General features: G+C 38.9%; 1 pseudogene; it reads left to right on the forward strand.

Moving 5' to 3' along the window:
* Window positions 1-22622: 22622 nt before the first annotated feature.
* Window positions 22623-22773, forward strand: LOC115600482 (annotated as a pseudogene).
* The last annotated feature ends 691 nt before the right edge of the window (window positions 22774-23464 follow it).

Raw genomic sequence — 23464 nt, forward strand, 5'->3', positions numbered from 1 at the left:
ACCACACCTGCATGCATCGCATCTACACATCTTTTAAGCACTCTCCATAGATGATGATTCAACCCCCTCCCTGGGCAGACTGTCCCAGTGTTTCGTAACTCTTTCAGTGAAGAAGTGCCTTCTAACATCCAATCTAAACCTTCCCTGTCCCAGCTTAAGGCCATTTCCTCTCATCCTACCACGTTATGTGGGAGAAGAGACCAAGCCCCACCTGGCTAAAAGCTTCCTTCAGGCAGCTGTAGAGATTGATAAGGGCTTCCCCCTCAGCCTCCTTTTCTTCAGCCTAAACAACATCAGCTCCCTCAGTCAGTCCTCCTGTGGCCACATCATGAATGGATGTAAAGCAACATGCCAAGTGTTATGTTCACAGCAACTCTCTGCTAAAGATGGTTGTGTGTTCTTCATGAAAAAATTATGTAATCATGAAAGTGAAAACCATGTGATGAAGTAGATTAATAAAGAATCTGCCTTCAGCTTGAATGTGAAGCTTTTATTTTGTTATTTCTTGGGTCTACAGTCTTTGCAAATTCTTTCTATTTTCCTGTGTGCAATAAAATATTTGCTGTAATCTTATTTCCACTGCCAGATCAGAAAAATAAGCAGGTTTTCTGATTTTCTCCAGCACAGATTAGATTTGGAAAATGGATTCAAAACAAGGAGTAAAAAAAATATATAAATATTCTATGGTACCAGTAGAAACTGAAAATACGTTTATGTATCAATTATTGTGAACAACTTTAAAAAACAACAAAATCTGGAGAGCTTGTTCTATATTCTTCATTTAAACAGACAGGAGATAAGTATTTATATTTGTAAATATTTACAGTTTAGATTTAGCATTTTTATGAGTGATTTTTAATATTTTTACTATGCTTCCCTCAACATAAATAAATTTTATATGTCTTTTCTATGGGCCATGTTTGTCATGATTTTTTTTTTGTTGCCTTTGAAAAAAAGATTATGAAGCTTGGCATCTCTGCACTGGAACAAATTTGAAAATCAATCCATCAGTGTATTCTGTTCAGGAGATGCATATATGTGTACAATGCTCAAACATGTTACATATAAAACATTAAAAGCATTTCTAAAGACAAACACTCAGGAGTTGGAGAACACCAAAATGAAAGATACATCCACGCTTAGGTTTGCTTCCTCATGTTTTACAGTTAAAGAAGAGCCCTGTGCGCCAGTTTTGTGGTAGACTGCTGCATTTATTCTCTCTTTCTAGTGTTATTTGCAGCAATCCTCTTTGGATTTCAAGTTTATGGGTTTTTTTTGTTATATTGATTTATAAAGATACCAGATCAAAGTGGACTTCACACAAACCTCAGGTAGGTTCTTGTGAAGCAGCTTCTCCCAGCCTGATGAACACGTTTTTCAGACAAAGCCCTTAATTCTAGAGAACATTTTTATTTCTGAAATATCTAAGTATCATTTTGTTTCCAAAAAAGTATCTGTGCTCTTCTTGAATGGTGAAAACTTTCCTGAACTGGGGCATACGTTGAATATTTAAGATTATTTATCTCACTACTATTATTTTGACCCTCAGCACTTGGAGAAAAAGTGTGAGTTTGTTCCTGAAAAGGTGCTGAATTATCAAAAAGTGTATCTAATAACAGCATTTGTACATGCTAATCTGAAAATCATTTTCCCCCTAAGAGCAAGCATTTAATAAAATAAAGCTGTCTGTCTGAAGAAGTGGGAAGAACAGTCATATCTACTGGTTTATAAAATCTTCAGAAATGAGTCTACTGGAAAGGAGAACTGTGTATAAGCAAAGTTTCAGGGTGTCTGAGAAAGTATGATTTCCAAAAAAAAAAAAAAAGGTGCAGATGAGGATAACAGGTTGTCTGAAGCAGACAGTAGTCTTATTATGTTGATATATTTTGCGCTAAAACAAGATCTGCATTTAAGTCCTGGATTTTGTAAACAAGCTGTCAACAACCCTTTTTATGTATTCACATTATGTTTAGGCTTATTATTCTCAGTAAAAGCGGTGCCAACTTGCGTTACATTTGATCTTGGAATGATAAACACATCCCAGTGAAGGAACTTAAAGGGAGCCATAGAGTTTTCTCTATAATGCTAAGCAAAATATCTCGCGTACCATAAATACATATTCAGCTTCCCAATGTGCTCAAAAGGTAAACAACATTTAGTGGCAGGAGGTAAGCACCAGTGAAGACACTGCCTGATTAGAATTCAGAGGATGGAAGAGAGAAGGGATGGCAAGAGGTTTGATGCAGCAGACAAGAAACGTATGCTCAGTTTGTGCTCTCCCTGCCATTTAACAGGGCACTGAGAGTCAGAGCTGCTTTCTTGTCTGCTGCTCTGGTTGCTCGGTGCCAAGCAGCTGGCTGTGAGCTTTTCACTTCCATTGGCTTTACCATCATTATATATTGGGGAGATGAATAAATCAGTGCTGCTTCAAACAGCACAGCAGTGACATTTTGTTTGATGAAGGATGATGAAGCTCAAGGGAGGCAGTAAAAGGAGAGGATTTCTTCAGCCCTGCTCACAAGCCAAACTAACACCATGGGATGGAGCCATTGATTCTGACATGAGACATGATTGCATCTGCGCTTTGGGGAGCTTTGTGATTCCCTCTCACAGGAGTCCTGAGTTTGGACTGTGTGATGGGTTCTCCTGGGCTGCAGTGGAGAAAGAAGAGGGACTTGCTGTTGGTGCACTGCTCAGGATCCCATTCTGACTGTTAGAATGAAAATACCCCTCATCCCAAACCATCCTTAGGTCCAGAGATCCCAGTGATTATTGATAGCAGCTTCATTTCACAATAAGTTGTCCTCTTTTGGTGGAAATTTGTATTTAGTCATTGTCTCCAATGAAAGCTCAAAACATCTGCTCAGGGCAGCCAAGGGGGCTGTTGCAGGACCAAAGCAAACACAAAAAAAGCTCCCCAGAGGAGACTGATGCAGGAGAAGCAGCAATACAGTCCTGACTTCACAACTCTCTCTGCTTCCTAGAAAGAAATTATTTGAATTATTTGGCCTGCTGGGAAAGATCTGCTCTCTGTCACAGAGGCTGGGAGAGGGTGGGATGAGACTTCATGGCTGTAAGCTACTGCCCCCAGTAGTGTCTCTTAAGTCAATTTCTCTCATGCACAATTGATATGGAAGTGAAAGGGTAAGTGAGCCATGATCAAAAAATCTGCAGGGTATTCTAGCATTTATACAGATGTTTGCATCATTGCAAAAGCTGTTTGGAGGTGTTTAATACTAATTTTGTGCAAAGGAGAAGAGAAGCCAATTAAATTCTCTTACCAGCCATAAAATCTGGTGCAGAACTGGTTGCCTTTCTGTGAAGGCATCTAGGGATGGGCCAGTGTAAATATAAAAAAAAAAAAAATCCAAGGAACTGTGAGGAAAAAGAGATTCCTATGGTATAAGGATGGTCTCGTAGTTTATGCTCATCTCAAGTTTGAAAATAAGTGTAGCAGGTTTACTGCTCACAAATGACAATGAGTTAGGTAAACAGCTTTTATGCAGTACTTCAGCCTGCACAGAGCTTAGTGCAATCCATATCTCAGTGGCACTCTCTTCTTACATGTTTTGGTCCCTATCAATTCTAATCCTAACTCTTCTGACCAAACTACAGCTTCTTTCAATATAACTTCATGTCCTAACCTTTTAAACCTGGCTCAGCTAAGTAACTGAAGCCTTGAAATGGTCCTGTTGAAGATGTTCACTAAATGCTTGTTTTCTCCCACGTGACAAGAACTTGATGCCTCTTATTTATTTCCAAGGGGAAGGAACCCTCCCAAGTCTTCCAGCAGCCTTTTTACCTCCAAAGTATGAATTCATACCTCATTAATGTCTCCTAAAGATACTATCTCATTCTATAAGCTATTCTCTTCGGAAATATTGTAGATTTGTTCTAGTGTTAAATTAAATTATACTTAAAAAACCAAGCCAAAAAATGTAACTGAAATCTAATTTCCTTTCTGGAACTCTTCTGATGGGGCCACAATCAGCGAACCTGTGTCCCTATGCATATTATATATTATTATATATAAAGTTTCACATGTATCTATAGGCAACTGAAGAGAGGAGTCAAAGAAAGAGGACATATAAAGGTCTGCTTAGAGGTTATATCTGTCACACTTGATGTTAACACTTTTTGGAATCAAAATGTAGAATGATCAGCCTGCATTTTCTGCCCAGAGAAACCTTGGATGGCAAACCTATTATGCCTGTGTTATAAAGCACCTCTTTTTGAGAGAAAGAAAATAAGTGTAATCCTCCCTTTATCCATATTTCTGAGAGAACAGATGGTTAGCAGCCTGAGAGAGGTACAATTCTGCCTCTCCAAAGTATCTTTTATGTAATAATTATGAGCTTAACTATTACTGTGTTAAGATACTCATGGCTCTGTTATTACTGAGTTTAACTCCACTGATTAAGCTTCACTATCAAAATTTCTGTAGTATAGGAATGCCTCTGGCTCTGTTGAACTGGGTTTGATAGTACCTAATGCAGTGAAGTGGAGCCCTTTCACCTTTAAGACTGACTTACCCAGGATCTTGTTCCAGACCCCTGCATCAAGACAAGCTTCTGTGGGGATGTGCCTGCTCACACTGGGATTAAAATGGATGCTCTGTATCCACTCAGTGTGAAAAAGAATACAATAATTACAGCAACTCTAACTCTGCTTTGTGCTGGTTTGTTAAATGTGATAAATTGATATGAAAATCCCTTTTAAACATGAATACACAGTAAAAGAAAACCAATTAATTAGAATTTGGATTAACTGAGCATCAGCGTTCAGTGTGGAAGTGGTCCCTGCTGCTGTAGAGAAAGCCTTAGTACTCTAGAGACTGTGACTAAAGGACACCAGATTGAATCAATTAAGCAGTCACGCTGTCAGCAGGTATTAATGAAGGTTGCTTTTGTATACTAATAATAGAGACCCTGGTCTGTATCATGTGAATCTATCTACGAAAGCAAAGCAGCTCCAAAAATATTAGTGGTAGAAGGGGATGAGCATAGCAGTAACTGCTGTTCATCTACATGTGAATTTTCTGGCTTAGCAGAACTACCAAGATGCCCTTAGTGCCCAGTCAGCTGAAATCCATGGTGCCTTAAATGCAATGTAATCGCTCTGAAACTCAAGAGGAAAGAGGCTAAGTTTTTGCAGCAGTCTTGCTTTCTTTGACGTGATTCATAGCTGCATTTGAAAATGCATTCAAAATATGTAAATATTGGGATGCTTCCCCAGAGTCCCGTATTGTTGGCCTGGTATAGAGGTGGGAATTTTTGACAGCTACTTTAAAGATTATGTGCAGTGAAGAGTACTTAAGGTAGAAGCCCAAGACATTGTCTTTTCCCAGCCATGTGTGTGAGGAGCAAATGCAAAAGCCTAAAACCAATGAGAATATTCTCTGCAATGCAAATATACCCAAAAGTGTACAGCATTAAGTCTGTGTCTGAAGCATCTTGGTATGAAAAGAAATTCTGCAAGGTATGGAAACCTTTGTTTGAAAGCTGAATTTATTGCAGAAGTGGAAGCTTTCTGCAATAGGACATAAGAGCCACTGTTAAAATGCTGCTCTGTTGTTACTGGTGAGTAGAATGTGAGATTCCTTATTTCTTTTTTCTTACCAGACTCTTTTTTTGCTTTTGATGCTTTCAGCTGTATTCCTGGCCTGCAGATGTTCCATTTCTTTTACTAATGTGCTCTGCATATGCAAACACATTTAGATTTACACTGCTGGGTCTATGCTCAGGAGATTTTGGAAGAGTAACTACATATCATGAGTACAGCAATATGACTTTTGTGTCCTTATTCTTTCCCTGAGGCTGTTTTGCCTCAGATACACAATTATTCAGTCTCAGAATTCTCCTTTTTTTCCTCCTATTTAGTTTTTTCATTTTTCCTTTAAAGAGTGTACATTCCCTTGAAAGATTTGTACATTTGCTATTTCTGCCTTCCATTTTTTTCCTAGCTTTTTCTCCTAGACTTCTATTTTTATTGCTTCACCTAGCTCCTTGCCATTCCTATTCCATCTATTTCTTCATTTCTGTTTTTCTATTCTCTTTCTAGAAGTTATTCCATTTCTTCTAGTCTCCCAATACATTTACAGGCTTCTTGAAAGTGGAAAAGGACCCATTATGTTACTTACTTATTCTTTGTCTTATTATTTTAATGTTTCAGGTATCTACTTAAGGATAATTTTTTTAAAGGGTATGTATATTTGTTGCCTCTATTTCCTTTTAAGGGAGGGGAGATAAAAGATGCTACTACTTTAATGTCATCTCTTATCCTACCATTTGTTTTTTCTTCTCTTCTCTTCTCTTCTCTTCTCTTCTCTTCTCTTCTCTTCTCTTCTCTTCTCTTCTCTTCTCTTCTCTTCTTTCTCTTCTCTCTCTTATCTTCTCTATTTCCTAATTTTTGAAGCAAAAGATGTTGGCCACTTGTCTGATATTGTCTGCTCAACTCTAATTTTTAGGCATGGCATATATTTCTGTGGAAGAAATTCTAGATAGAAAAATGAGGATACTACATCTCCCAAACCACTGTGCACATTTTGACTGTTGTGTGGTGGCAGGTATGCTTGTTACACCATTAATCATGATCCTCTCGTTGTCTATAAAAGTGGATGTCTCACACCATTACACTGACAACTTCTCCCAAAGGGAGGCTTAAAAATAGAAAATCTATTTGTGGCAGGACATATATGGTGTAAACAACACATGTACCAGTTCCCTGTAAACTGGAAATTATCCCAGTGGCACTTAAAATAAGAAAGCTTTTGTGTCTCAAAACAGTACAAAATCAAAGAAGCACCAGCAAAAAAATAATCTTGAGAATAGGCAAACAATGCAGCTGCAGTCTCAGCAGAGGTTTGTGATGTCTAGAAATTACAAATGCACAAATCACAGTATGATTAATATCAAGTTGCCTTGAACCCAGATACAAATGCTCTAAACAGTACGATCTAAAACAATGAATGTGATGTCAAGACAGATTGTTTAAACGTTCTACAAAGGTGTGTGGGTAACTTGGCCACTGAAGGGCCAAAGACCCTTCATATAGTTACAGGTAGGAGGCAGGGCAAAACTTGTAAGCAGAAATCTTTGTCACAAATATTAAGCAAAATAACAGTAGCAGGAGTGAGTTGCTAATGAATAAACTCTGTAGAGCTTTTCTTTTAAAGTTTAACTCTGTTATGGTTTTCCAGTCTGCTAAACATTACCATTGCAGCCATGTAATGAACCATGTATAGATGTGTATTTAGATCCAATGCAATGTATCATATTGCAGCGTGGATCTAAATGGCTTCTCTGCCTTCAAGCTGAGACAAAACCAAGCACCGTGGAGGTACAGTGTCAAAGTTGCACGGGCCCTGCCACTGAGAAGTCTGAGATTTGCTCTCCCTTGCCAGGGGAGAGAATTGCTGTCCTTAGGGATATGAGAAATACCTTGGTGACCTTCAGCATCTTCTTGCTCTTGTAAACCTGATTCTTCTTAGAAGCCAAATGCCATCACCAACATCTTGCTTAGATACAAGGAGGAAATATTTTTTGCCTTCCCTTCCTGGGAGGTCTTGGCAAGGAAGAAGAAATTTTCTTTCTACACCACTTTCTGTAACTCCTAAATCTCATATAAGCAGATGCTGAAGGCATCCATGGAGCCCTGAGCTCCATGACTGTCTCCTTTCTCAAGATACCAGTGCGGGCAATTTTGAGTACAACAACGAATCCAAGAGTTTATTACCATTTGAAATCCAGTTGATTGTGGGGCTTATAATCTTTTCAATGTAGGAACAGAAAAGGTAGCCCATGAGGATGTCATCAGCCATGGGGAGGTGGTGGTTACACTCAGTCTGTGGTTTGGACCTGGGGAAAGGCAGACTGAGAGTGAGGTGAGGAGAAGTCCTATGGTGGTCAAGAAGCTCATCAGAAATAAGTATCTGGGACCTGTGCAAGGATTCAGAGGTTAGGCAAAGAAGGTTTCATCTCAGGTGGGAGAGTAGAAAGGAGAGAAAAATGGTGAATGTGGGAATTTGTTTGTCACTGGTATACCTATAAGGAAGGGACAGGGTTTTTCTTCAGCCTCCCAGTGCAGGAAGGTCAAAGAAAGAAAAAGGTGGACCCTGTTAGGAGGTTAGCTGCAGTCTCAAAGGCATGTAATGTAATAAGTGTTGTAAGGTTTGTAAGAAAAAAATACCTATGTGAAGCACAGATTTCCTCACTTTGTTGGTTCTTGACTCTCTCTTGGAAATGTTTATATGTAGCTCTTGACATCAGAGTGTAAAACTTTTAAAAGTTTCAATTAATTCAGTCCAAAGATGCACTAATGGATTCACAGTATGAAATTAAAAGTGTAGGGTGCACTTCAGCAATACTGTATTTGTGTACAAATATTCAGCAGTTATGATGAAAATTAATTCCAGGATTAGATCAGTCTACATATTCATCTTCTTCAGTTCTGTTCAAAATGAAAAACAAGAACACTCGGGAAGGAAAGTTAGATTAACAAGCAACATATGAATATTCTGGATTTAATGAACTGTTTTTCAGAGTACCATTTCTCTACTGAAATGGAATCATCTCAACACTGTTCTTCTTATCTTGCACTTTATAAAAATGGTTGGGTTTTATGTGTCTCACTTGCTGCAGCTTGGATTTTAAATTTTTATCTTATTCTCTCTTGACAGTATTTGTCTTTCTTTCTTGCCTCATTGGTTCCAGATAATTATTTATACCAATTTTACTTGCAAATTTTTAAGCTTTGACAGCTTTGCCTACAGAGATTTTTTTCTGTTTTACCATACGGTTTTGTAACCACCCATCTGTTCTGTTGAGATCAGGCTCTTTAATAATACTCCTATAATGACAGTAAGAGGTAACTTGTGGTATTAGCCTACATTTCTTGAGTCCCTAACACTTCAGAAGGGGAGGAGTTTTTACTCTCATGCCTCTGAGGCTCTGTGGTGGAGACTTATATAGGCACTGTGACACTGAAGCTTTAGCACCAGAGTTTTGATTTAAATTTTTGGTCAGGGAAGGAAGGGGGACTTCAGCTGCCTACTTATATGATCCCTTTACCATTTAAATGCTCCATTGCTACTTCAAGAGCTATAGGTGTGATCTCTTCTAATGTTCTAGTGATAAAACTAGGTGGCCCTATTCATCTTAGTCTTTAAAGAAGGTTTAGATTAGGGGACAGGTGTTCTCTGCACAGCAGGCACGTCTGAGGAATTATAATCAAGTCAAAACAAGCTCTCTGGGGATTTTGTAGTCAAGCTGTGAAGTGCCTAAGGGGTTGCAGGACCTACAGAGCTACTAAGCTCTAAGGACAGAAATGTTGTTTTCATTCAATGTGTTAATCCCACCCCTGGTGCAGATACTTTAAGCATTTCCGTAGGAAATAAAGAATTAAAGTAACACTAAGTGATGACACCAAGCTGGATGGAAGTGTTGATCTGCTTGAGGGAAGGAAGGCTCTGCACAGGGGCCTGGATGGGTGGATCGATGAGTGAGGCAAAGTCTGTGAGGTTTAACCAGGTCAATATTGTGGACAGCAAGAGAAGAGAAGTGATCATGCCCCTGTACACAGCAATGGCAAGGCCATACCTTGAGTATTGTGTTCAGTTTTGGGCCCCTCACTACAAGAAATGCATTGAGCTGCCAGAGTGTGTCCAGAGAAGGGCAACCAAGCTGGTAAAGGGTCTGGAGAACGAGTCCTGTGAGGAGAGACTGAGGGAAGAGGAGGCTGAAGGGGCACCTTATTGCTCTCTACAACTCCCTGAAAGAGGTGGTAATGGGGAGAATGTTGGCCTCTTCTCTCATGTAAATAATGATAGGACTAGAGAAAATGGCCTGAAGTTGCACCAGGGGAGGCTTAGACTAGATATTAGGAAGCGGTTCTTAATGAAAGAGTAGTCAGGTACTGGAATGGGCTGCCCAGGGAGGTAGTGGGGCCACTATCCCTGGAGGTGTTAAAAAAATGTTTAGACATGACACTTCCAGATGCACTCCAGTGGGTATGGTGGTTTTTCCTGGGTTGATGGTTGGACTCAGTGATCTTAGAAGTCTTTCCCAAGTGTGATAGTACTGGGTTTCTAGGGTTTTTTAGCTTTTTTTTTAGCTTTTTTTTTTTTTTTTTTGACACAGAGAGTTTACCGAGTTGGACTTACTGCTTCACGTAGTTTCATAAAATATGACTGAAAACAGTAATTTTAAGCCATTTTCATTGCTTGGTAGCATAGTTTTGTACAAAGGAGAAAGAATGAGCTAGTGAATACAGGTAGATATTTTCTATGAGATAAGTGATTCATAGTAAATGTGACAATTCAATTCTCTAAGTTATTCCAAGGTACCCTTTTCCTCTCTTTTTTTCTGTTTTGTTTTTTTTTTTTTTTAATTATTATTATTTTTTTTATTTCCCTTTTCTTTGAGCAAAGGTAATGCTATTCTTTTTTTTTGAGAGAGAGAACTGAGTCTGGCAGACTGTGATTGCAGATGCTGGCAGAGAAAGGATCTGTGAATGGTATTGGAGCCAGAAGCAGTCACCAACCAAAATTACAGTTTCCACACAGCCTAGTTCCTGTACAAGGACAGAAAGGTCATGCAGGTGGGACATTGCTGCTGTCTCTTTCATCCACTTCTGTGCTGAGGCAGTCAGTGGGAGGACACTTTTTAAATGGTGATAAATTCTTGGCTCAATTAAAAATTATAGAAGTTTTGACACCAGTTTTTAAAATGCATAGATCTCTTTTCTTTGAATTCTCATTCTTTTTTCTAAGATTTCTCCTGCAAATAGATATTTCTATGGAATCTCAGAGGACTGACAATCTGGGGGTCTTGCTCTCCTGTCCTCTCTATGTATTGAGTTCTCTGAGACAGCTGCTGCCCCCCTTGGAGATGATAAACTTTCCAAGTGCACTGTCTCACCTTAATCCTAGAGGCATCTGTGTCTTTTGGGGGGATGCTTAAAGCCCTGGGGAAGCTCATATGAGAGAAGAGATGTTTCAAGACTGGACTATATCAGTGGTTGGGCAATAGTTGGTATTTTGACACTTTGCTGGTAAATTGAAAATTCTGTATAGAAATCTTGTCCAAAAAGTGTGTGCACATATATGCATTTACATATATAAATATATGTGCACATATAGAAAAGTATATACATATATATACATGTATATCTGCATATATAATAATTTTTATAACCTTTTTGATGAGGAAAACCTTTCTGCCCTTGTGTTTACCAGCAATGGCTGCTGTGAGCTTGCAATTGAGCTGCAGTTTGCATGACTTACAGACCCCTGCCTTCCATGGCTCTGTCACAATATCAGTACACTTGGATGTGTATGGAGAGCAGCTGGACAACACAGTGAGTTAGTATTGCTATTATTTTTATTATTTGTGTACTTACATTCTTACATTGTTTAAAACAAAAGGCCTACAACATATGTTTCCCAAGCCTATTTACTTCCATTAGCACACATACATACTCTGTTTCAAATTGACTTTTAAAACAGATGTCATATCAAATCCATTTTAAAAATAGTTTGTACTGACTCAAGGGGGATCTGGAATCCTTTAAAGCCTACAGCAATTTACATTCAGAAAAAAATGTTCAAGTCAAGCTTTATCAGTTCATGCTGTGCACAGTTAAATTTGTTCAGAGTGGGGAGAAAAAAAAAAGCTTTGCAACTTGTAGCAGTGAGAACAAAGGGCTGATACAGTGTTTAGGATAAAAGAACAGCTTCTTTCTCTTAAGTAAAAGGAACAAAATCAGTGTTTTGAACCTTGCATCTTCTTTGCTTGATTAGAGGTATTAATTATTTCAGCATAATCACTGTGCATGTTCACAAAGTGTGGTCCCCTCAGGAGACTGTGCTCCCTCTTATCAGCTGCCTTTGAATGGCACTGCTTGGCTCAGCTGGGGTTGTGCTTTGCAAAGCAGGGCAGAGGGGTCAATGGATCTTTTCAGCTCCTACTTTACAGTCATGTATCTTCCAGAGTGCTCTTTAGTCTTTCATATGCTTTGTTTAACTGGGCATTACAAGGGGAAAAGTCATTTTCCTTCTTCATGTGTTACTGAGACACTGTTCAAAGCTTACCTTTAGCCAAGTTTTAGAGAATCATTTTGGGGTTAGAGCAGGAAAGATTATGGACTCACCTACAAATCCACTTATAAAGCTTTCTTCTACCTTTGTGGAGTAAACCCATGATCAAAGGCTTTGGGCATCTAAGTCCTTGAGCTTCTCATGGGTGAAGCTACTTGTTGACAGTGGGCATCATGTGTATTTTATCAGGGGAGATTCTTTGAGTAACCAATGTGGTTCATAAGCCTAGCAGAGTGAACAAAAAGAACGGAGGTGATGGGGAACCCAGACTTTTGAATCTGAATGGTATCTTCAAGTGCTACTTGCTTTCTGATGACTTCTATCTCTTTTTCAAGCCTTCAAGAATTTTTTTCTCATTTCTTTTTAAGGCACCAAGCCTTTCTTTACCAATCTTACTAGTCTTCTTGTTTTCTGTATTTCTTCATGCCAAGTAACTGCTTTTGTACCTTTGCCTCATTTGTTTTTCTTTCTGAAGAGCATGAGTTGTCCTGAGAGAATTCTGTGTTAGCAGCAGAGGTGTATCCTGGAGTGGATCTATAGATTTATTCCATATCTGAAAATTACTTTTTGCTTTTTCATCTCATAGAACAATATCTTCTTCTTTTGCAACATTTCTCTTGAACTAAATTTTTATGGATTGAAGCCTTTCTCCTTTGTGTTGTCTTTTATCATTCAGAAGAGAAAAACAAAGTCAGATATATTCTCCTTATTCTGCTGCCCTGAATTCTTGTCATGCCAAGTCATAATTTTTCAGGAAAAAACTGATTGGAAAAGAAAAGCCTTAAATATAGTAAATTGTAAACTGAGAGGCAAGCACATAATTTTTCTGCAGTGTAATGTATGAGCATTTCCATCATGTTGAAACATGATTCACAATTGTCCACACACTGACAGAAATGTTCTCTGGCGCACTCTTGCTGCAGGTCCTATACTTCATACACTTCAACAGCTTCAGGAGCAAGCTAGAGATTTTAAAATAACAGTTTGCAAGAATTATAATTGCAGACCTGTCACACAGTGGGGAATGTCATAGGGACACTCAGTGAGCAAGGGAGGCCTATGATTTTCAGGAAAAAAACCATGATTGCTTCGAAGGACAGTTGAATTACAAGTAACTGTTCTATGACATGTCAAGGGAGCAGCTGGAGATCAAGCACAATCTGTAGCTGAAATGCTTTAAAGGTGAACTGGAAATGACAAAAATTACTTTTTGCTGTTTCCTTTCTGTGGAGCATAAAATATTTCAAAACCCAGTGATTTTCTTCCTTTTTCTCCTCTCCTTCACTCCATCCCCTTCTCCCCGCTGTCCTGGTTTGGGCCGGGACAGAGTAAATTTTCTGTCTTGTACTTTTGCTTTCAGCTCAGTCTCTTGTAAGTAGTTGCACTTGCTGAAATTAACAGCAAGTTTCCCAGTCAGTTTCCACTTCTGGGACTGATAATGCTCCATGTTTATAGTTACATCCAGAGACTGGTGTGCAAAGCCAAGGCCACTGCTCAATTCTGAGGAACATCTTATGCTCTGGAACAAGAAAAGGAATAAAAGGCTCGCACCTGTGACTCTCCTTTTGGGAGAAGCGGACAAGAAAGGTGACCAAAGTTGACAAAAAGGAGTATTCCATCTTATATACATCATACATGGTATAAATTTGAGGGATCATGAGGGCCAAGCCCCTTCCCTTTTGCTCTCCTTTGTCCTTTCCTTTGGCCCTTCTTCACCTGTCCCTGTTTGCTTCAACATCCTGGGAGGATTACATCCATTCCTCTGCCTGTGGTCCTGATCCGTGCCAGCCCATATCTGTGTGTTCCTGCCTCCAGCTCCCGACTGCTGCTGACCCCAGGGTTCCAGCCTGGACTTTCCCAGGGCTGCCCTGCAGCCTCAGTGGTGATGTGAGAGTTATTGGGGGGAGGAGGGGAAAGAACGTGATATCAATTTTCCTGTATATTTGTATATATTTAGTAATTTTCTCTTTTTTATAATTGCTATTTCATTAAAGTTGTGTAGTTTTTTTCCAACTCTTAAACCTCTCTCCCTTATTCTCTTTCCTTTCTTTGTCAGGAAGCGTAGAGAGATTAATAGAGAGTATCTGTCATTTGGCTAATTGCCAGCCCAGAATTAAACCATGACACCCACCCCCACTTTTTCAAACATTTTACACTTTAGAGTATTACCACTCAGTGCTGAAATATCCCATGTTCAGTAAGCTGAAACGATAATTCTATCCAAAGGTATAGTTAGCAGCCAGGTCCCCTTATTCCACTCCCATTAACTTGAAAAATCCTTTATTCACATGAGAAGCATCAATATTTGAGCCTTTCAGAGCCAAAAATCTTTGAGAAAACTGAAACAATTTAGGAAAACAAAGAACAAGAAGCAGTTAAAACCAGAAGTCCTGTGAAGACAATAAATGTTGCTGTAGATGATACAGATAATATAGCACCATCACCCCTGTTACTAAGAAGAATCAGATCTTTCTATAGTAGAAAAAACATGGCCCATAGCCTTTTTTATTTTGTTTGTTTGTTTGTTTTTACTAATTTATAGAATCAGGAAAAGAGATATGAAAAGGAATAGGTCTTTAAACTTTCTAACTGTGGTGGAAGAAATGACATCCTGTGGTACACCCACAGGAACAGATACTCACTGGACTGCTGCTAACAGGGATGAAGACTGGTCTGGTAGGGAACCTGGTTCCTTCCTTCCCTGGCTGCAAAAATCACTCCTCACGAGGCCCACTTGTTTGTGTTTTGGATTTTCTTCCATCTCAGCCTGTTCTCCTCCCCCCGGTCTGCCACCCCAACTTTCAGAAGCACAGCAAACTTTTTCAGTCTCTCAGAAGTTTTGTTGCTTGTTTTCATCACTCCGTGTGGCACTGCTTTCATGTAAGAGAACATCTGAAACTTCCTTGCAGTTTCTCTGAGACTGACTCAAGTCTCCTCACTGGCTTTTATCCACTCTTCCCCACCCCTGCCTAATTCCAGACTGTTCTTTCACCTAGGAAACCAAAACCAGACACTGTTGAAGACCTGAAGACAGAGATGTCTCTGACTTGTCATTCATGCCTGTCAAACTTCAGTAATTTCTTTGAAGAACATCTTTTGGCAGAGGATTTTCACTTAGCAGAATAATAGCAGTTATCCTAAATTATCACTACATTATGCTTATGAAGTGATCCATCTCCATCTTTTCTCAGTGATGCAGTCTAGATAATTCCTTATTTTTATTGTTCTTCAAAGATAAGAAAAAGAAAGGGAAAAAAAGAAAAAGAAAAAGAAAAAGAAAAAAAAAAAAAAAAAAAAAAAAAAAAAAAAAAAGAGCATGATGCAAAATCCAGAGGCCAGGTAAAAATTTCCACTTTTCAGGCAATGTCAGCTGTATTTCTTTCCTTCAAGCCTGCACAAGTTCTGCTGACAGAGTAGTGACTGAGTGTGGTGCTGAGAAGATGAAGAATTCCAAGGCATTAAAACAAAATAGTTTAAATTATGCCTGACTGAAAAGAAGGCAAATAAAAAGAAAGAAATATAATTTTTTAAAATAGCTTTGCTTCCAGCAAATAAGTGAGCTTTTCTGTCTCTCACTGTCTCTCATAACAAACATGTTATGCCTTCTCACATAAATCTCTCTGGAAAGTGGATGTGCTCATCCAAGTTCATCAGTTTTGGTGCCTCCATCATGCTGATACCAGAGGCACCAGCTGATACCAACAGTGTTAATTTTGCATACTAGGCATATATGGAAGTTTCCATACAGTTTGGATTCTCTGACTGAAAAAAAACCTTGAGACAGGAACATTCTTAAGGTCTAAAGAAGCTGATTTTCAAAGGAATATGAATAGCATCCTAAATTTCCAATAACCCCTGAAAGAAAGAAGCTTGATCCTATTGTAAATGCTAAGAAACTGATGATATCTTGCTGAACAAGCTTTCAATACAAGACCATTACAAGAAATAAACCCCAAATAGATAGAAAGATTAGTTACAAATTTATTCAGCTGCTTTTACTTCTGAGCAGATTATGGTCCTGATATTTCAAAGCTGCTGAAAAAGAGTGGAAAATAACCTCATAGGGGAAATCACAGCTTTAGAAATGACAAGTGGTATTTCTCAAATTTCTGGGAGATGACATGCACTATTGTAGATGAAACAGCAGATTCTGTCACATTAGCAAGTGGTTAAAAGCAGAGTCAAGCTCAGTGAAAAATTTGAAAGTGTTACAAAATCATTGAATCATTTGAAGAATTATTCAAATGATAAGGTGTACATTAAGCTCTGAAGTACACATGTTCTGATACTCTGCTGGGCTACCATTCACTACCAAGGCACTAGTTTGTTTTCACTCTGAGCCTAAAATTTTCAAACAAATTTTTTTCCAGCTGCTGTTCAGCTCTGTGAACAAACAGGTCTTCTCTTATCCCACATTTCAAGAACAGACATTCTGCAAATGCAATGAGGTTTTTTTGCTTGCTCGCTGAGTGACAGAAAGAAAGAAACATGAAGACAAGGCAGAAGCTATGTGGGAACTTCACTTGGGTTTATATAAATTTTGAAATGAATGTTTACAACAAATAGAAATGTGTGATGGACTTGCCTTGTGTGTGCTTCTCCTGATTCAAGCTTCTTTGAGTTGCACAGACATTTGTAGTTCCTCTCAGCTGTACATAAAAATAATTTTATCGTATTAATGTAACTATATAGAGACTTGCTTTTCCAGCAATCTATTTCTTGGCCAGTTGCCTGCTATATTACATCGTGTTGCATGATATTTCATAGCAAAATGATCCTATATTAATTAAAATATTTTAAAGGCATTATAGTTAATAGCCCCATTAGTACTAATCATCTTCACTTCCTTTTAAAAGTGTCAAGAGACAAAAAGAGGTTATAGAACATGGCACAGGACATCTCTTTTATCACTTACACCTATATTTTTCCACACTTTCAACTCCCCAAATAGCCTAAATATCTCCTTCACTTTTGGTTCTTTCCCTGTGCAATCATCAATTCACTTCTTCTTCAGCCCATCCTGTGTCCTAGAGAGCAGCCTCCCTCAGTCCTAAAGGTACTTTGGTGTTGATTCCTCTTCATGGGTTTCACACCTGGGACATGGGGATTAGACTTTCCTGCATCAGCCCTGGAAAGGGTGTCTCTTTCTCTGAGGTTTCCACCTGCCTTTGTGCCCCTGTGCACCTCCAGGCTTGTGGAGATCACCTTTGATGGGCTGATGGCTCCTGTAATGGGCCTGGGATCAGCTGGAGCAGGGTGTTATTTGGGCTGCCCCCTGGGTTTGAAGGCAACCTTTTATAACACAACCTAACAATAATATATTCCTACAGGGACACCACCTTTAGTTTTATAACTCTTCCTCTGCCAACTGGACTTCTGTGAGAGTGTAGGTGTTCTCTTCAGGCAGTGTCAGGAGACGAAAGTTAAACCAGACCAGCTAAATAGTTTAAATTTTAAACCTTCTTAAAGTCAGCATTACAATAAGGAAGTTTAGCACATGTTCTTTGGTCCATGATTTAATCTCAGTATACCAGGAGAAATATTCTTCCTGCAGTGTTCTACAGACTCTGACTGACCATATGAATCTGACTGTGGCTGAAGGCTTCTGTCTGACAAGAAGCCTACTAACTTCAGTGAGCTCTGCATAGGTTTAAAAAATTCCCTAAAAATTCAGGGGTCATATGCACAAAGTAAAATGTCCTCCCTGCAAACCTCTTTTTGTGTCCTTGAAGCAAAACTTGTTAATTTTCCTGATATTTGGTCTTTGTCTCAAAGACCCCAGATCTTGTTTCTCATTTTTTAATTTTAAATTTCTCCTTGTGGATGGAAGTTAAAAAATATCAAACTTAGAAATGTGACAACTTGAATAAGAATAAAATGAACAAACATCTACATAAATTTTCAAAATGTTATTTTCACACTCATCTCTTCCATTGTTTTTTCATAACATTGTTTTTCTGGATAGCTGCAAGAGTGTTGCAGAGAGGCAATATAACAAGTTTTTCATGTGAGTTATTATTTAAAAATTGAAGCAGACTCCAAGGATTATCAATTCAAAAGCTATGAAAACAACTTTATGTTGAGGTGCAAAAAAAAAGTTTATTTCAGCTGCAAGTAAGGAGGCCATGCTAAGGAAAGAAGTAGCTGTTTTCATAATTTATTTCAGAACATGCAAGCCTAAGTCCCAAATGCTCTTGCACTTCCATTTTGATGCTCTGTGGTTACTTTCCTCAGTGGAACTACATAATCAGTATTTATACCTAAGATACAGATATAATATTCCAGCAGAACATGGAATAGTAAAACCAGGGCATTTTCAAAGCTCAGTAAATACTAAACAGCACTTTACACTCAAGTTGTTGCTTGCATTTCTTCAAATCCTTAGGAGCATCTTTTGGGTTTTTTTTTTCCTCCTAATAGCAAGTAGTGCCTAATGATGACTTGGCTTGGAGGCAGAGCTTGTAGTTTAGATGCCATTTGCTAATATGTTTCTTTTCAGCAAATCCATGTTTTATAGCAAATGCTTGTGACAAATGCTGTCTCTTTTATTCCAAAAATGAATAACTTACTAAAAATAAAATTGAAAATCATATGGGTCTGTAAGCATAGGACCTGGAAAATGTATCATTTGATTAAGCTCCTTATTTTCTGAATTTTTTGTACACAATCTGGAATTGTGTAAATGCATGGTGTTATTTAACATTTTTAGTGTGCTCTATGTCTATAAGTAAAAGAGATCAATTTTTACAAGCTATATCACAAAGGGATAAGCAATGCCATCAGAGAGGTTTCATACCAAATATTTCTTTCCATATCTTTTTAATAATACATTTTCCCTCTACTCCTTCATGATCTGTGAAGATAGGATGCATGAAGCTATCACAATACATTTGCTAGATGTAAGACATCAAGCTCTTAACAATTAAAATATCAATGGAAATGCCAATATGTCAACAGAGATGATATTTTCCATATCAGTCTGTTTCAAAATTGGATCTTACTGTGGTGTTTCTTATTAAAATGCAACAATGTATAGAAGATTAAATGGGAACTGACAATTTTGTCATATGCCTAATCAGAGCAGCAGTAGGTCTTTTGACTTTTCTGATGTGGAAAAACCTGATCTCAGATTCACTCTTTTCAGTGTATAAGGATTTCATGATGTATTATATATAAAAATACAAGCCTGGCTTTTATATTTGACCTTTGAAAACTGGTGATGCTCTTACTACTTAAAGTATGGTTTCCTCACTTTGCTATTTTTCTTTGGAGACTATAGAAGGAGTTCAAAAGTCTTCTAGATGCATTTTGTGTTGTTGTGGATCTGAGGAAGAAAGAAAAGCCTTTGGTTGTATATTGTGCCTGTTTTCAGAAAATACCATTTACTTCAGTACTCAGGAAATTGCATTACTCTGATGACAACAAAACCCTAAATTATTTCTATGACATTCATTACATGTTGAAGAAAAAGAAATGAATGAGCATCTAGTCTAATTTTTTAAAATTGAAAATAGAAGAGTACATTTTTTGTTCTCTAAATTTCCTCAGCTTGGCACCAGAAAAGGAAAATGTTCAGTGAAGGTGATCTCATTTGGAAGTGACAGCCCAGAGATCAGAGGCACTGAATTCCTTTCATCTCTGCCTACAACCCACTTCCTTTGAGAAACCACATATGTTCAAATAAAAACATAGGCCAAATCAGTTTTGTGACAGCTGGTCCCACGCAAATGTACATCATCTTCAAATATGCAGTGGAGAAGAGAGTTTAAATTTGTGTTTGTATCCTAATCCTCTCAGGATAACATCAAAATTATCCACTTTCACTGCCTCTGGGTTAAGTAACAGCTTCCAAACCTGACTACATCTGTCAGTGGCAGATTGCAACTAACACCATGCAATTGGCACCACGTAGCCAGAGACTGATTAGAACGAGTCAAGTGATTTTGCTGCTAAGTCCTTTCCCTTTGTTAGTTAATTTATTAGTGTATATATTAAATTAAAAAAATTAAAAATTATGCATGAACTTTCCTGGATTTAAATAATCTGTAATTAGGATGCATATTTTTTTGCAGGTTTTTCTGCAGGTGTCTGCTGTAATTTCCCAGAGGAGCTGAACAATGTGATTAGGCATTACTTTTTTCAGTCCTGCCATAGGACCCTGAAAACTGCTCTTTAGCTATACAAGAAATTTATTACTGGACAGATTTTCCAACCTTCTGTATTCCCATTGACAGCTAAAAGTATTGGATGCCTGCTATATCAGAAGTCTTCTATTTTGCTAAAGTATCTGGATAGTCATATACTGTACTTCCTACTCTGAGGTTTCCCTATGTCTAAATAAAGATCTCTCCTAACACTTAAATATGCCCATCAATGAGCAGTTGCCATTTAGCAGACAACTAACATCAGAAGAAAAAGAATGCATAGTAGATGGGTATGTTTCTTTCAACTTATAAAAGAAGCCTTTATAAACAGAAGCAACAAAGATATCTGATTTTTTCCATTGCCAGTAAAGATGAGTACATTTTCTCAAAGTTAATGTATACAACACAATAAATGAAATACATAATTTTCCTTATCTGAGAAGCTTCAGACACCATCCTCACTTATGGAGGAACAAAGGCAAAACCCAGAAAAAGTAGTTTAATTTAGCCACATATGAGTACTCTCTCCTGTTTTGTTTCTTTGCCCTCAGAAGAAAGTAGCAATGAGAGTAATTGTTTTAAAGGAAGTTTGTCTCCTACTTCAGCATGAAATCCATGCAAGAGACTGCATGTGGAACCGAATGTCTGCAGAAGTCAGAATTAAATTCAGTGTCAGGTGGATGTGCCTGTAGCTAACCACACTCAGAGAGCCTTGAAGGGGTGACAGCACAGTGATGGAATGTGGTGATGGAAAGATGATGCAGGATGGATGGAGGGGACTGTTCTCAGCTGATGTCATTGTCAGCCCATCCATACCTGCTGATGTAGGTGTATGTAGAAAAAGGAAGCAGAGCCATCCTTTCAACCTAGTCTCAAATTAAAGAATTTGTAGTTGTTTGGGAAGTAGAAACACAGATGATGATAAACTCGGTTTGTAAGTGTATGAAGATGTTCAGCTTGACCTTGGCAACAGCTGTGGGAGCTTGAGATAAAAAATAATACTCTACAAAGGTGATATGTGCTTTCAAACAGAAAAGGATATTGAAACTTGTCCCACAGTAGGATACCAATTAGTTGTGTCTTCCAGAACTTTCAGGAATGACACTGCTTTGAGGGGCCTTTGCAGAGCCTTTGACCAAATATTGTGACCATTCATCCCATCTATCCCCAAACCATGTAACCCCTCAGGATGCCCTGTCTGGCATATTTGGCTCTTGTAAAGTTCAGAGCTGACAAGGGAGCTGCACCGACACACAGACACTATGTTTAGCAACATTCCCTAATGCTCTTGAAACCTGTCTGCATTTCTCCTCTTAAGTCAGTCAGTGCCTCCACACCCTCTTTGGCTTCCTTGAGGCCTGTGAGGAGATGCTAACTCCTGACCCAGCTGTGCCTGGATCTCTCTCATGTGCACAGCAAGTGCAAGTAAGGAAGCACTCGCCTTGTGCACAAGGGGTCCCACTCTTCCTCCTAGGGGCACTGGGGAGTTGTTCCCTCTTCCCATGCAAGTGACTTTGCCCAAAGATGCATCTTCTCTGTCCTCATGCCTGTGACTGCACCCCTGCACCCTCCAGAGTAAGGATGTGCTGTCACAGGTAAGATGCAGGGGCTAAGTTTGTGCAACGCTCATACAACAGCTTAATAGAAGCAAATCTGCTGGTTAAAGCAGATGTTTTGAAAGACCTGAGAGAAACCTTTCAGGTAAGTTTATTTTGGACCAAATCTTGGTTGCTCTGGTGGACTATATGCCAATTAGGAACTGGAATGCCTTACATGTTCTCCTGGCATGCATCTTCTACTTTACTTTAATCCAAAAGTGGTCTAGTTTGTGCATTCTCAAGGCACTACAGCACTGTGAACCAAAGGAAAAAAAGGAAATCAGGTTCAGAAGTGTGCTCCTGGTGAAACACCAGGATGGAATCACTCAGAGAAACCTGTAAGAGCTTAGAATGGAAAAGTCAATACCTGTGACCTGAAGTCATAATGTAGTCCAGACACCCTTGAACATCCATTCTCTACATATCCTAGACCAACTATTTTGTTTTTAGAAAGATAAACGATGACTATGCTAATCCTATTGAATATAATAAAATATTTTCTCAGGGTGACATCTACAATTGGCAGTGGGTAGTAAGACCAACTGTGCCAAAAAAATTGTAATCAAAAGGTCTCATTCAGGAAAGGACAAAGAAAAGAACACAAAGGGTTGTTGAGTTTTCTTCTGTGACAGCATTCTGAAAGCTGAGTAAATATACAGAAGACTGTTTTCCTTCTGAATACACTCCTTATAATTTTATGGGGGTGCTGAATGGACTCTGTCATAGAAGAGCTGCATGCTGAATGTTTCCTGTATGTTATGTGCCAGGCTTATATATAATCACTCCACACTTACCTGGCAGGGAACACACCATGATCAGGCAGGCGGTTTTCCCAAGGCAAGGCTTATACTCTGCTGAGCCCTGCAATTTACCCGAATGCAGGAAATGCAGCTGCATAATCTGTGGTGCTGGGGGACTGCGTTCATGCTCTACCCTGATTTTACCCTGGGAACTACTGACATGTCATCCTCACCTCTGTGCCTGTGAAGATCATGGAGAAGATTCTCCTAGAAAATCTGATAAGGCACATGGAGGACAGGAAGGTGACCCAAGACAGCCAGCATGGCTTCACTAAGGCCAAATCCTGCCTGATGAACCTAGTGGCTTTCTATGATAGGATAACAACATCAGTGGTCAAGGGATGGCCTATGGATGTGATCTATCTGGGCTCCTGCAAGGCCTTTGAAATTGTCCCCCACAACATTTTGCTTGCCAGGTTGTAGATTTATGGCTTTGATGGGTGGATTTCTCAGTAGATAAGGAATTGTCTGGATGGCCACATCCAGAGGGCAGTGGTCAAGAGCTTGATGTCTAGATGGAGACTTGTGACAAGTGGTGTCCCTCAGGGGTCAGCACTGGGACCTGTACTCTGTAATATTTTTATTAACAATATAGACAGTGGGACTGAGTGCACCATCAGCATGTTTGCAGATGACACCAAACTGAGTGGTGCTGTCTATAAGCCAGAGGGATGAGATGTAATCCAGAAGGACCTGGACAAAACAGAATGGTAGCCCCAGGTGAACTTCATGAGATTCAACAATACCAAGTGCAGGGTCCTGCACCTGGGTCGGAACAATCAGCTCTATCAGTACAGGCTGAGGGATAAGGTGTCAGAAAGCATCCCT

This window comes from Calypte anna, chromosome 1 (genome assembly GCF_003957555.1).
Source record: "Calypte anna isolate BGI_N300 chromosome 1, bCalAnn1_v1.p, whole genome shotgun sequence".
In the NCBI taxonomy this organism is placed as follows: Eukaryota; Metazoa; Chordata; class Aves; order Apodiformes; family Trochilidae; genus Calypte; species Calypte anna.